The sequence below is a fragment of the Rhinolophus sinicus genome, linkage group LG05, assembly GCF_036562045.2.
Source record: "Rhinolophus sinicus isolate RSC01 linkage group LG05, ASM3656204v1, whole genome shotgun sequence".
NCBI classification, from domain to species: Eukaryota; Metazoa; Chordata; class Mammalia; order Chiroptera; family Rhinolophidae; genus Rhinolophus; species Rhinolophus sinicus.
This window is the reverse complement of record NC_133755.1, coordinates 133028069-133042332: the sequence shown is the minus strand read 5'-3', so window position 1 is coordinate 133042332 and position 14264 is coordinate 133028069. Positions and strand designations below refer to the sequence as shown.

General features: G+C 32.3%; 1 protein-coding gene across 4 annotated transcripts in view; it reads right to left on the bottom strand.

Annotated features, from left to right (window-relative positions):
- The window catches only part of GRIK2 (glutamate ionotropic receptor kainate type subunit 2), a 590198-nt gene that overhangs the window by 77974 nt on the left and 497960 nt on the right, over positions 1–14264 (bottom strand). The window lies entirely within an intron of this gene.

Sequence of the window (14264 nt, the reverse complement as noted above, 5' to 3'; positions counted from 1 at the left end):
AAACTGACCATGGGAAATGAAATGTGGCTCATGATTAATATAACATACAGAGGTAGTAACAAATGGCACCGAGAAATATCCATAGTTATACCATTAAGCAGCATAAGAAACTGGAGGAGAGGAGAGATTTAGAGCTAGCAGCAAATGCTGCAAAATAATTGCTATCTATTTACTAATAGTAAATAAATACAGTTTTCTATTGAATAGATACCTAGTCATTAACAAATGGTTCAAAATGTCATAGACATATTGTCCATTCAAGTAACCTAATTAATTATTAATATTATGTTTCACTGACATAGTTTAATTCAACTACTCTTTCATAATGTTCACGTAGTTGTAGAAGTATCAGTAATAGTACCAGGGAAAAAATGAGGGAAATTGGCTTTTATACTCTAGGTTCTTTCTGTCAGAAACTGCCAGATCACTTCAAATCTATGACATAAACATAGTGAAGATATAATGGGCTTAAAGTGAGTAATATTTAAAGAGTAAAAGTAGGATGAATATGAGTACCTAACAGCTGCCAATCAGAATTACATAAATACCATGAGGTTATTCTCCAACTGTCAAAAAAGGACACCTCAAAAGCAATATATAACTCTATATTCAATCATCTTGTAAAAGTGCCATTTTTAAACGATCCAGATAATACATGGCAGAGATGTAGACATCCTGTGTTTTTTAAACTCCTCATAATTAGGGGTAGAGATGTACAGTCAAGTACACACATCAACTATCAGTTCTCTGATTAGGAGATCCCACACATGCACTTAATCCTGAAATACGTGCATCTCAGGTGTGCAGAATTTTAACCCGCTCAGATATTTCTTCAAGAAAACTTATTGCAGAAGCAGAGCTGGCTGATGGAGTCCAGCTATTGCCCCTCTGTATCCACCAGGGCTTTCACAGGAAAGCCACACTGTCTATGCTCTTCTCACAGCCAGTGACTGACTGAGCTTGGGAGTCTTCTACCTCTGGGCCATGCCTGCCTGATACGGGACACTACCAATGAGCAGCACTTGCTTCAGGACTCCTCATCGGCCTGGCTGTGGCTTTTTCAGAATGGCTGTGAGGTCTTGAGTGCTTCCCCCCACCCCCATTCTCCTTCCTTATCTCCTTTCACAGGTCTCAAGCCTGAATTGCTGTGTGAAGACTTGCCTTGCCCACTTCTGCTCTCCTCCCCCTTCTCCTTTATTCCTCAGACATTTCCAAACAAATCTTGGCACCTCTAAGTCCATCCCGGTGTCTTTCACAGAATACTGAAATTCACCTGCATGGTATGCGCACTAATAAATAGGTATAAACTACATTCTACTTACTCTCCATTACACTCTCCCTTGTAAAAAGTCCCTCTCTTACATAGTTCACACTGAATTCCTTTGTAACCTCATTACTGTCACTACTAATGCTTGGTCACTGCCTCACTCATGTAAGACATTAGCACCTGTGCCACAGTGTGCTCATTCCAATTCTTGATAGGATACTGGCAATTTTATGTCCATCGAACAATAGGTTAAAGTCCTAACTTCTCTGTCTTCTGCAAAAATCGCATCCACTATTCCATAGTAACCCCACTTGTTTACTAAGTCATTCTACTGTACAACTATAAACTTGTATCCTTTTTGCGTACCTGCTCAGTTTACCTGCACTTTCCTAGGGTGTGGAGATGCAGTCTGTACACCAGCCTTTCTTTTCCCACCCTATGCTCCATTTTCTAACACTACTTATCTCTATTCCAGTTCAGATTCCACAGATTATTTTTGAACCACTCTTCTTTTTGAGGAGTCTAAACTCCTCTGTTTCATTATCTTTTCATCACACTCATCTAAAAAACCTGCATAAATCCAAACCTTTATTCCATGACAATATTTAGGCTACTTTATACCACTGGGAAAAAAGATATCAGAGAACAGAAGATAGATATCTTCAATGCCGCCATCTACACAGCGTTCAAAATCACCGTATAATTTTCCTGTTACTCAATCAGTTCTCCAATTCTTGAGTTAATCTTTAAAACGATTTCCATTTTGTTGAAATATTTGATCTTCCTACCTTGCCTCTCACCTTCACCTCATTTCCTTCTCTCCTTCCAGTACACTGAGAGACCCCTCTTCCTACCCTCCATCCAAATCTAAATAATTCATTTCTGTTCCTATATATCATCCTCTTCAGCTTTTTCAGAGATGTTAGCGTAGTAAATATTCCATGTATCTTCTTTTTCAATTATTTTTGTACTTGCTCTTTTATAATTTAAACCAAGGGGAAACAATGAATAAATTAGATTAGTTAGCTAGCTAGATAAAACAGATAGATAAAGTAATTAATTACGATGAAATGACCAAATAACTACCTGACTCTTCTTGCCCTTCATCTTGGCACCCTCTCTCTTTTTCCACTGTTTGGCAGCTAAGCAAATTATTTCTCTATACATCTGTCTCCATTCCCTCAGTTTAAGTTTTTCCACATTCATTTCCATATGGGTTTCTGAAATGGGCTCCATGTCACAAAATACAATGGATTCCTCCCTATCCTTATCTTACTCAACATTTAAGCAGCATTTCATATTGTTGATCACTTCTTTCTCAGGAAAAAACCCTTTTTCATACTTTCCACATTATCTTCCTACCTCTCTGGCTGTTCTCTCTTTTTCACATTTTCATTTATTGGGTCATTGTCCTCTGAAATAGTAGCTTATTAAATGCCGTAGATAATTGCCTAAATACCTCTTCACCCTACACCCCCTCAGATGCTATCATCTATTCCCAATTTCAGTTACATGAGTTAATATCAAACCTGGGCCCTCTAGACCCATATTCTTCTCTCCTTACCATATATCTTGATGTGGCTGTCTCATTTCACACTTAACAGACTCCAAACTTAAATTATGATTTTTCTCTACTCCCTCTCTTCTGAGGTCCCATACTTATTGTGCAGAAGCAAGAAATCATCTTTGACTCTTTCCGTTTTCCTCATTTCTTACATAAAAACCAACAAACAATATAATGAGTATGTAATTTTTCTACCTTGAACTATTTCCACGTAAAATTTCCTCTCTTCTTGAATTAACCTTACCCTGAAGTTTACCCTTAATTTTTACTTAGCTAACTCCATTTTTGCTTCAAGTTTCAATTTAAATGCCTATTTTAAAAGACTGCCTGCCCTGAACCTGGCAGACTGAGTGGTTAACTATTTTTATATATGCTTTTATATCTGTTCTTATGATGGTCAGTTTTGTGTGTCAACTTGGCCAGGTATTGGTGCCCAGTTATTTAATTAAACACTAATCTAGGTGTTACTGTGAGTGTATTGCCTAGATACTGTTAACATCTACTACCATCAGTTCACTTCAAAAGATGTGGATGGGCCTCATCCAATCAGTTGAAAAACCCTAAGAGCAAAAACTGAGGTTTTCCAGGGAAGAAGAAATTCTTCCTCAAGACTATGTCAAGTAGTATCAGCTCCTGCCTGAGTTTCTAACTGCTTACTTGCCTACAGGTTTCAGACTTTCAAAACCCCCATATTCTCATGAGCCAATTGCTTAAAATAAATCTATGTGTGTGTGTGTATATATATATATATGTATATATATATACATATATATATATATATAATATATAACCTTTATATATTATATATATATAACCTTTATATTATATATATATATATAATATAACCTTTATATATTATATATATATAATATATAACCTTTACCTATATATTATATAATCTTGATATATAATCTCTTAAAATATAAATACGTTATATATATTATATATATATATATATATATATATATATATATATATATATATATATATATATATAATGATTTCCTGGAATTTAGTAATTCTCTGGAGAACTCTGATACGTTTCTATAGCACCCTCTACTTTTCTATTTAGCATTTGACATATATCTAATTATATCTCTAATATTTATCTTCTCTACAAAATTATAACCTCCAGGAGGGCAGGATATAACTCTCTTATTGATCAGTAGCCCCAGAATCTATCACATTTTCTAGCACATATAGTACATGCTCAAAAAAAACATTTATTGAATTAAATAAAGTATAAGAAATTTTTCATGTCTTTTTGTTTTAATTATTTGTAATACTCCTTGGTAGCATTTACATTTCATAAAATGCATTTGCTTTTTAAAATTCTTCACAAAAAGGCAAGTTTGCTAAACATTTCTAGAAAGAAGTGGTTAAAGTTGTACATGTATCTAATCATTTATTAACTCATTCAATAAATGTTTATTGAGAATGTGCTCCAGGCACAAGGCTTTCAAAGGCAAAAAAAGAGGGGCATAGCATTTCATAGATACAAAAACAGGCATGGGTTCAGAGAGGATTGGTCTAAATATAATTTCCAGAGAAAATGCTATAAAAACTGAATTTGACAGGTGAGTTGTTTGAGAACATTATAGGCAGGAAGACACAGAGCTACCCATACAAACGTTTAGAAGACGCTGTTCTCCAAACAAGAAACTAAAGATAATAAATATCAAAGAACTAAGCAGGTGGTTATAAACAGGCATTAGTTTAACACCAAATCTCTCTCATCGCATTCTCAAGCCAAGCAGTTTCTGGCCACAAGTTTTGTGTTGCTATTTACCATGACTCTAATTTACACTTCACTTTGGCTTATCTGAAACACATTCATTAAAATTTCACCTGCAAAGATTATTGTGCTGGATTAAATACTATGTATATGTGCTGGACTAAATACTGGATTATTGTGCTGGATTACTACCCTAAAACCAAATATTCCCAGAGGCAAAGAAAAGAGATAATTTCATTAGTGAGTGAAACTTATCTTTTGGAAATGATTCTCTGTGCAATTGAAGTGACCATATTTTCTACCATAGTTTTAAAAACTGACAATCATCTCAATATGACTTCTGGCTTTGTCTTTAGCTTTTTTATGGGTTTATGAGTCAAAATGAATTGAGGCCATTGTTAATATTCTCATAGAGCTTTCTGTTAAAAAGAGCAACTAAAAATTAATGGGAAAATAGGTATGCATTCAAGAAATAAAAAAGGAATTTAAATACAGGCTACAAAACAAATATTTTGGAAGCTACAAAAATCTAAAATTTTTATCATGAGATTAAAAAATTACATTTGATATATATTCCAGCATATTATAATTATTCATATTTTGAATGAAAAATGTTACACCATTGTTTAAATGTATGCTGTGGAATATTAAAACAATGGCAACTTTCCATCAACAATCATGCATTTTAGAAATACATGATCAAATTATTTTTTGACATTTAGAAATTATACACAGTGTAATATTTTTGAAATCATGTTGCTATCAAACCTGCCATAAGATTTCAGCCTAAGAAACACATTTTATATTTGAAAGGCTTTTACTAAATGTTCTTATTATACTTTGAAACAAATTTAGTTATTTAAATTAAATATTTAAAATGTGTCTTGTGTCATGAGTCTTTAAAGTTTAAAATGTTATTCTTCATTGGATTATCATTACAACTATTTTTAGTATACAACAAAGAAAATATACAAAAAATTATAAATAAAAGCAAATATAAACAGAAAATCTCTATTAGAAATGTATCTCACATGGAGATGGTTCGGTTTTGTAATGCCTTCAATAAAGGAAGCTTTTCTTTTTCTTTTTTTTTTAAGTTTATTGGGGTGACAATTGCTAGTAAAGTTACATTGGTTTTGGGTGTACAATTCTGCAATACATCATCTATATATCACATTGTGTATTCACCACCAGAGTCAGTTCTCTTTCCATCACCATATACTTGATCTCTTTTACCCTTATCTACCTTTCAAAAATCAGTGTTTCTAATTGATTTTTTACAATTTATATTTGGAAGATAGAGATTTTTTATCTCTATTTGTGATAGAAAAGAGTATGATTTTATTTTACTAAGTTCAAGAAGTGCATATATGAAAGGGAAGTGAGGAGAAAAACAGATATAATGCATGCACCTGCAGGCTTCTTTTCCGGCAGATCAATGTTAGGAAACATACATATTGAAACTGAGGGTCTAGAAATATTAAAATGATTTTTCATATTGTGGAGTGCTGGATGTTATACAGCAGACACTCTGGGGATTATTTGATTCTGTCTGATATGCTCCTTTGAGTGACCATCTATTGACTGAACTATTAGCAATTTTGTCGGATTAGAAGTTATCTTGTAAAAAACTAATAATAATGCAAATTATTCTTGTCTGTAACAATGCAAATTTATTTTATACAAGAGGGGAAAAACTGGTTCCCATCTTGCAAAAATATTATCCCCAAACATTTTATTTTATTGCTTTAAAGATTTTTCACCAGAGTTGCATCTATTAGCAAACGCATTTCAACATTCTTGATTGTATACACCTATGTGTATATATGTTCCCCAAGTTCTCCTTTAATAAGTGAGTAAAATTTTCATCATGCATTCAGTTTATATTTACATGAGACATGTTTTTAACTTTTTAGAAATTATACTTTAGCATTTTTGTAGTACATTCACCAAGACACCCAAGTGGACTCACCTGCCAGAGCCAAATATATTGTATAGCTAGAGAAGTGTGCCTATGGGGCTATTTATTCTAAGGCACATCTTTTCTTGATTAACAGAGGGAATCCCGAGTGTCAACAGAACTTTAACTTTTCTGATTCTACAATTCTCAATTTTTTTTCTTCCTTTTCCTCTACTATTTTTGTTTTGTTTGTTTTTGTTTATAGATCTTGCCGAATCAGTAAAATATTCCCCACTGGTGACAGCAATGACTGAGGATTTGGTTTTCTACTCTGACCATTTGGTGAACTCTGTCAGATGGATGATGGAAATTTATTCTCTACTGGGTGAAAGATGACTGAGAATCTGGCTTACAATCTCTTTATTTATCTGTTTGCTTATGAGTTCAAATAAATTAAGAAAGTGGTTCATACCCACTGAGAAGGAAAACACTTACTTGATACCGACCAGCAATTTTTTCATTTTTCTGTGTTTACTTTTGACCCTGGGCTAAGGTGGTAGGACTGCATCTATAAATTATCTTTGTGATTATGTATCATTGTACCTGCATTTGAGAAAGGTCTTGACTTCTAACACCAGAGGGCATTAATACATTAAATTAAAGCACCTCTTAAATTAAAAACAAAAAACAGTTCTGATTACTTTCTAGAAATAAGTAAGTGCTTATATAAACTGAATATTCCCAAATACTCAGAAAACAAACAAAAACAGAATTTTTAATTAATAAATTGTGATAACCTTCAAAAGATGTTTGTAGAAAGGCCATTTTCAATAAAATGAATAAAATTCCAACTAGAGTAGCTTAATAATTATGATTAAAAGAATAAATATTTATGACTTCATATAAAGTTTAAATGTTATTGAATATACAAGGACATATTTCATTTTATAAAGATTTAGGTTTGACTTCTCATGAGAAATGTATTAATCTGAATTTATGAACATTATTATATTGGCTTATTAATCAAATAAACCAAAATTACTCCTATGTATGTTTAATATTATGAAAAACATATTTTTAAATAAAGTGAATTGTAATTCTAATTTTTCATATCAATGATAATTTTGTTTTGTAGTGTGTCAGCTTAAACAAAATTTCCAAGATCTTTAGGTAACTTAAACCTTGGACTAACATTAAACAGAGTTAGTTAATGGATAGTCATCGAATACATAAATAATTTCTAAGATAAAAATACTGAAACATACTGAGTATAGTACTGTTTATATTCTTATACACTATGTATATGGTGGGTATACCTTTGGATCATATTAATTAATTAATATGTTCATTTTTGCCACTATAAGAAAGTGCAAAAAGGGACTTAAGTGACTGTAGAAAGCTGTATTATGTTTATGCATGAGCTTTGCTGGGATGCCAAAATACTTCTGTATGACAGAAGTTCTCACCTACCTCCCTTCTAGCTCTGTAAATCAGAAGTTAATTTCTTTTGTTAAGTTACAATAAATATGGGTAGTTGAGAATGGCCCATGAGCAATAGTGACAGAGAAATGATATATATGGTTGTGCTAAAAAGACATTTGTGACATACGCTTTCAAAGTAGCATGTTATTCTGTCTCAGAATAAAAAAACAAACAACAAAAAAACAGAGGACAAAACGTAAGTACATATAGCAAGCTGTAGATGATATGAATGAATTTTACTTGCCTCGAATTATAATACTTAATGTTTCTGACATAAAACATTAAATGTATTAAAATTTTCTTAGAGTTTGTCCAGTTATAATTGGCTTACTTTTAAGATAATTACCCTATTTTAAGCTAATTATTTCAAAATGTATAATTAGAATTGGATCTTCTCTTTGTTACAATAAGTTGGTATTACAGATCTAAATAAGAATATTTATAATATATATATATTTACATAATACAATATATAAATATAACATAAAGAATTGTTTTTCAGATTTCTGCCTAACTAGCAGAGAATCTATCTTACCATAACTTGCTAAAATGTATGTTATTTTATCATGTCCTTATAAAACAACTAGATAAAAAAGAGTTCATCACTTATAAAAGAGTTAAGATGTTATGATAACCTGTTAGGTTCATTTAAATAATTTATTGCCACTTAACTAGAAAGATAATTAGATATTGTTCAGGAACCTATAACCCCGTCTTTATCAAGTGACCAAATCTTGTCTGTAACTCTGTTGATATTGACTTCACAACAACAGATTCTAAATTTAAAATACATAAATAATAAATAATCAGATTATCTTTTACAAGAAAACAATCTTTGGGAGTTCCCAAAGGATTCCCAGAAAATCAGAAAGATTTCTTCTTTTACATTATTAAAAATAATGTAAGAAATTATTAGGCTTGTTTGGTATGCTCCACAATGCTTAATTAGCTAAGCACTGAGTTACTTGGGAAGAGCTGTACGGGAAGGGGTTTCATATCAAAGAGGCAGTCCTCCTTAGTTAAGTTGTACAGGTTAAATATTATTAAATATTAAATATTATTAAATATTATTAGTATATCTATTTAATTTTAAGTTTTACCAAAGGCTCTGGAGGTTTCACAGTGCCCTTATCATCTACATAATGTTCTTACCTTCAGGGGAAATATTAAGTAAACTTTTATAAAAGTTATTTATTTTACCCTAATAAAGAGATTTATACAGTCTCTTGGATTGAAGCTTTGAAGTGACATTATTTAGAAAATATTCAGACTGTAACAGTCAGTATATTCAGGTGTCTTGTGCAAAAACAGGTACACTTCATGGAAACGGATTACTGTTCCATGATTAAAAGAAACAAGAATTAATTACAGAAGAATAAATGAACTGATAGAGCAAATCTAATCATGGCTATTTGTTCGGAATGTTGTCAGTATTGTTCTTCATACTCTGTTTTCACGGCTATACAAGGAAACCCTTCCTTTTCCTTCATGAGTTTCTCTAATATTTGTTTTTGTAGACTTGTTTTTGTAAATGGAGACAAACATATTTAAATACCTGTCTCTGAATCATCTTCTGAAATTCAGAAGCTCTTATTTAGTCCCCTGATTCTTCATGGTAAGAAACTATTTGCACAGGTTCTAAAAAACATATTTTCCTTTTTACTAGAACAAACCAACTTTGCAACCAAGATTACATATGGAGTGTCGTATTTGGGTCTCATTTAATCAGGCATGACAAGCCTATTATTGAAAAATGAGGGTTGACTTCATAATGTAGCCAATAGTTGCAAAAGACTCAGGAAAAGTGGCCTGTTACATGGCTTAAAAGTACCAAGCCTTACCTGTGGTAAGGAAAATTACTTCCTCCTAGGCCAGGAAACTGACAATTCTGGGAACCTTAAGAACAGAGGAATTCACCTAATTTCATTTACACTGTAGTTGAAATCTGGTGGAAAACATTTCCTAATTTGGTAATAGCAGCTTTTAAAATTCCAATACAGGACTACTTATAAATACTTCCAGTAAAAGTTAATTCTATGATTTAGCAACTGGCAAATATTGCATGGCTCTAGATTTGCAAAGCAAACTCGAGGAAGTCTATATAGTTAATTAAGACTTTTGCTAAACTATGTAAAGAATCAGGCCTAACTTAACAGAGCAGTGTTTTTGTATTCAAGAATCATCATTGGGAATTATGTAGGATCACAGTGAAGGAGACCAGAAGAAATATGTCCAAGACTTGGAAATGGATAAAAATAATTCTTGGGTGTTTTTTTTAATGGAGTGTTGGATGCTTCCTAGTGGATTATATAGGGATTATCTGATTCTACAAAAGCATGCATTTGACTGACTATTCTAAGCTATTAACAACTCTGTAGGTGTAAACATTATTTTGTAGGAAACTGATAGTGATGCAAACAATTCTTGTCTGCAGCAATGCAAATGAATTTTATGTGTTAAAGATGATATTGGTTTACAATCTATAGAAAAGGTAATTTCAAACATTATATTTTATTAAATTTGAGAACTATTAGCAAATTTGTTTTTGCATTTGACAATTATTAGCAAATTTGACAACTATTTGACTACTTTGACAACTATTAGCAAATTTATTTTTGCATTCCCAATTGCTTCAAATTCTCCTCTGAATGAGTCTTAACAATAAAATCTTTGATACATGTGCATTTTATATTCCCATACATCGTGTTTTTTAACTTTAAAAAATATATCCTTCAGCATTAGAAATGTTTGGAAAAGTCTCTATGTACTCTTAAGTATATGCTTACCTAAATTTGAAGACTGATAATGTAAGAATTGCTTTTCAACAATGCTTTACTATTCCCTTATAACAATGGCTTTTAACCTCCCTACAGCAATGGTTTCTAATCTTTTTATGGTCTTTAAAATCATTGGTAGATTTAAAAACAGACAAACAAACTAAAACTGTTTTGGCTTTACTCCTGGAGAGTTTGTTTCAATTTATATGAGTATTCATAATTCTTAAAAGCTGCCCTGGTGATTTTAAGGCATAGCTGGGGCTGAAAACTTCATTTTAGCATCACTTTAGACCACAGCTGAGGGCAAGAAGATAGGAAATGGGCCTCTCAAGTACTTGTCACTCTCTCCTGTTTCAGCCAAACTTGCTCTGCTTTGAGTAGTTTTGCATATAGACACCTATTAAAGAAAGGGTTTCACAGCTTTAAGAAGCTTAAAAGCGACTCTTTCCTTTCAACGTTACCTATCTATCTGCAATTCCTACTATTGTTCCCAAACTTAACATTTACCCAAACCAAACCACTCATTCTTGAGTGTTTGTACTCTATTTTCTTCCTCTTACCCCACTCTGTGTACAGTATCCCTCTCATCTCTAAATTTCCAAATCTTGACCATCTGTTAGGATTCAGTTTTATTGTCACATCCCCACCAATGAAGAGTGAGAATATTTTCATTAAAAAGAAAAAAAAAAAGGGGAATTATTTAATTTTCTTGATTTTTCCTTACAGTTTATCTTGTATGCACGTGGATTATACCATTACTTTCTATCAAAGCTATGTACATGTTAATATGAACAGAGTCATATTCTCTACATCTAGAAGTCTCCTTCCTCACATTCCTTTCCTCACAAACTCACATTCCTTCCTCAAAAAAATATCTAAAATATAATGTTAGGAGGAGAGCCCATACCGGCAGGAGTTGTCACATCCTTTGTGATATAAGTGGGCAAAAGAATAAAACTAAAATGTTCTGTTACAACACTGATTCAGTATTGCAGTATATTTTTCTTTTATAAATATGCAAACCAATCCATAGAGCAAAAGACTTAATCAAAGGACTAGGTACTGAATTAAGCTTATCACTGCTTTTATTCAGTAGAGTATTAGTTACAGGAGGTAAGACAATTAAATTCGCGAACTTGTTGCAATGTTGTTGCTAACCTTTTTCAATATCAAAGGGATTATTCATTATGAATTTATACCAACTGGACAAACAGTTAACCAACTTTACTATGTGGAAGTGCTGAAAAGGCTGCGTGAAAAAGTTTGACGATCTGAACTTTTCTCCAACAGTTTATTGCTCTGGCATCATGACAATGCACCAGCTCACACGGCACTGTCTGTGAGGGAGTTTTTAGCCAGTAAACAAATAACTGTATTGGAACACCCTCCCTATTCACTTGATCTGGCCCCCAATGACTTCTTTCTTTACCCAAAGAGAAAGGAAACATTGAAAGGAAGATATTTCGATGACATTCAGGACATGAAAGGTAATGTGAGGACAGCTCTGATGGCCATTCCAGAAAAGAGTTCCAAAATTACTTTGAAGGGTGGACTAAGCACTGGCATCATTACTTAGATTCCCAAATGGAGTACTACTTTGAATGTACTAAAAACTATTGAACTGAGCACTTTAAATAGGTGAATGTTATAGTATGTAATTTATATCTTAATAGAGCTTTTATTTAAAATAAAACTGAACTAACTTGCAACTGCAATACAACTCAGCAGTTGGACTCTTGGGCAATGATTCCATAGAAAAGAAAACATGTTCACCAAAACCTGTATGTAGATGTTCATAACAGCTTTGCTCATTATAGCAAAAATCTGGATGTGCTTTAACCAGTTAAACCAATTATGTTACAACCACACCATGAAACATTACTTAGCTAATAAAAAGAAACAAACTATTGATACACATAATAACCTGGATGAATCTCCAAAGCAATATGCCAAGTGGGAAAGGAGAATCCCAAAGGCTGTATACTGAATGTCCAAAGGTATAAGTTCATATCCTGTTTAAATATCATTTAAAAATTTTTTAAACATTTGGCTGATTTTAGGAAACTAATTTTATCCATCCTCTTACTGTTAAGAGGAAAACGCTTATCAAATTCATTTATGTATTTCTGACAATATCTCTTGATAATGACCACCTTGTTATCATTAAAAATCTTTTTATACAATAAACAGCTTTTCCGTTTACTTTGCCTCAGCAAGGTGCAATTGCCATTTTTGGTGAAATTTGTAACAAATCTTCACCTGAACTCTTCTTATTCTTTACTATTCTAGGGGTATACTAGCTTCTATATTTCTACTTAATTCTGCTTCAATAGAACACCTTCATTTTAAATTTGAAAATTTACCATGTATACTTCTTAAAGTAGAAAAAATAATTTAATTATATTTTGCTTAAAATGACAGCATGTATTTCAATTTAATTATGAGTTACGGCTCACACAGTTTTCATTGTAACATATACCATCTGCATAAAATATTCAAACACATTACAGTGTTACATCAAGTCCATAGAAGAAATAATTTGAACTGAACCAATCCACTTCAACTGATTATGTCACTGATGTGTTTATTGGTAAACTAAAAATGACATGGGCACCAATAACATGGTCTATAATACAATATCTTACATGATTCAAAGTTTAAAATAAAATAGAATTTTGTGTTTAATGAGAAAATGTCTTACACTGCCTCAATTTCAATTTTTCCATTGAATTAGTTAAAATTAAGTAAATTATTTAATTAAATTAATTGAAATTAAATAAAAATTTAAATTGTGTTGTTCAGTTGCACTAGCTACATTGCATGTGTTCAACAGCCATGCACATTTTATTAGAGGCCATATAAAAACAAAAATTAACTCCTATCTGTTAACCTGAGATAGTAACATTTTTGGGAAGTGTTTTGCAGAAAACTACTGATTTCAACACTGTTAAAAGTTTTCCCAAATTCAAAGAAAGGAGCAAAGACAAATACTGAAGAGTTTCTCTCATGACTAGTAACAGTAAATCACTGCATCCTTATTTTCAACACACAGCAGGGACAATGCATTAGGCCTGAGATTTGAGATTATGAATAAGGATGAATGAGAAGGATGGATAAGGTATCTATTGCATCTACTCACAATGCAAAAAAAAAAGATATAGGAAGAGTTTAGCTACCATTTTTATTTTCAAACTACAATTAATTTTGTTTCTCTAGTCATATAAGTTTTACTCTAAGAATTATAAACATTATGGTATCAGTGTAGAAATAAATGGAAGCAGCTACTTGAAATGGTTGGGCCCCCAAAAGACAGCCGCTCTCATAGTGAAGCCTGGCAGGCTTGCTGCTGACTCAGAAGCTGTTTCATTAAGATAAAGGCTACATATAGTGCTGCCAGGATTCCTGTTTCCACAAAATTAGTTCTCAGGCACCTTCAAATACAGATGTATTTCTGACTTCCTAATGCTGGTTTATTTGGCATCTTGAGAATGAATTTTGCTGGTTTTCTTAAAGTCACTTCTGTGTCCCCCGCCCGCTGG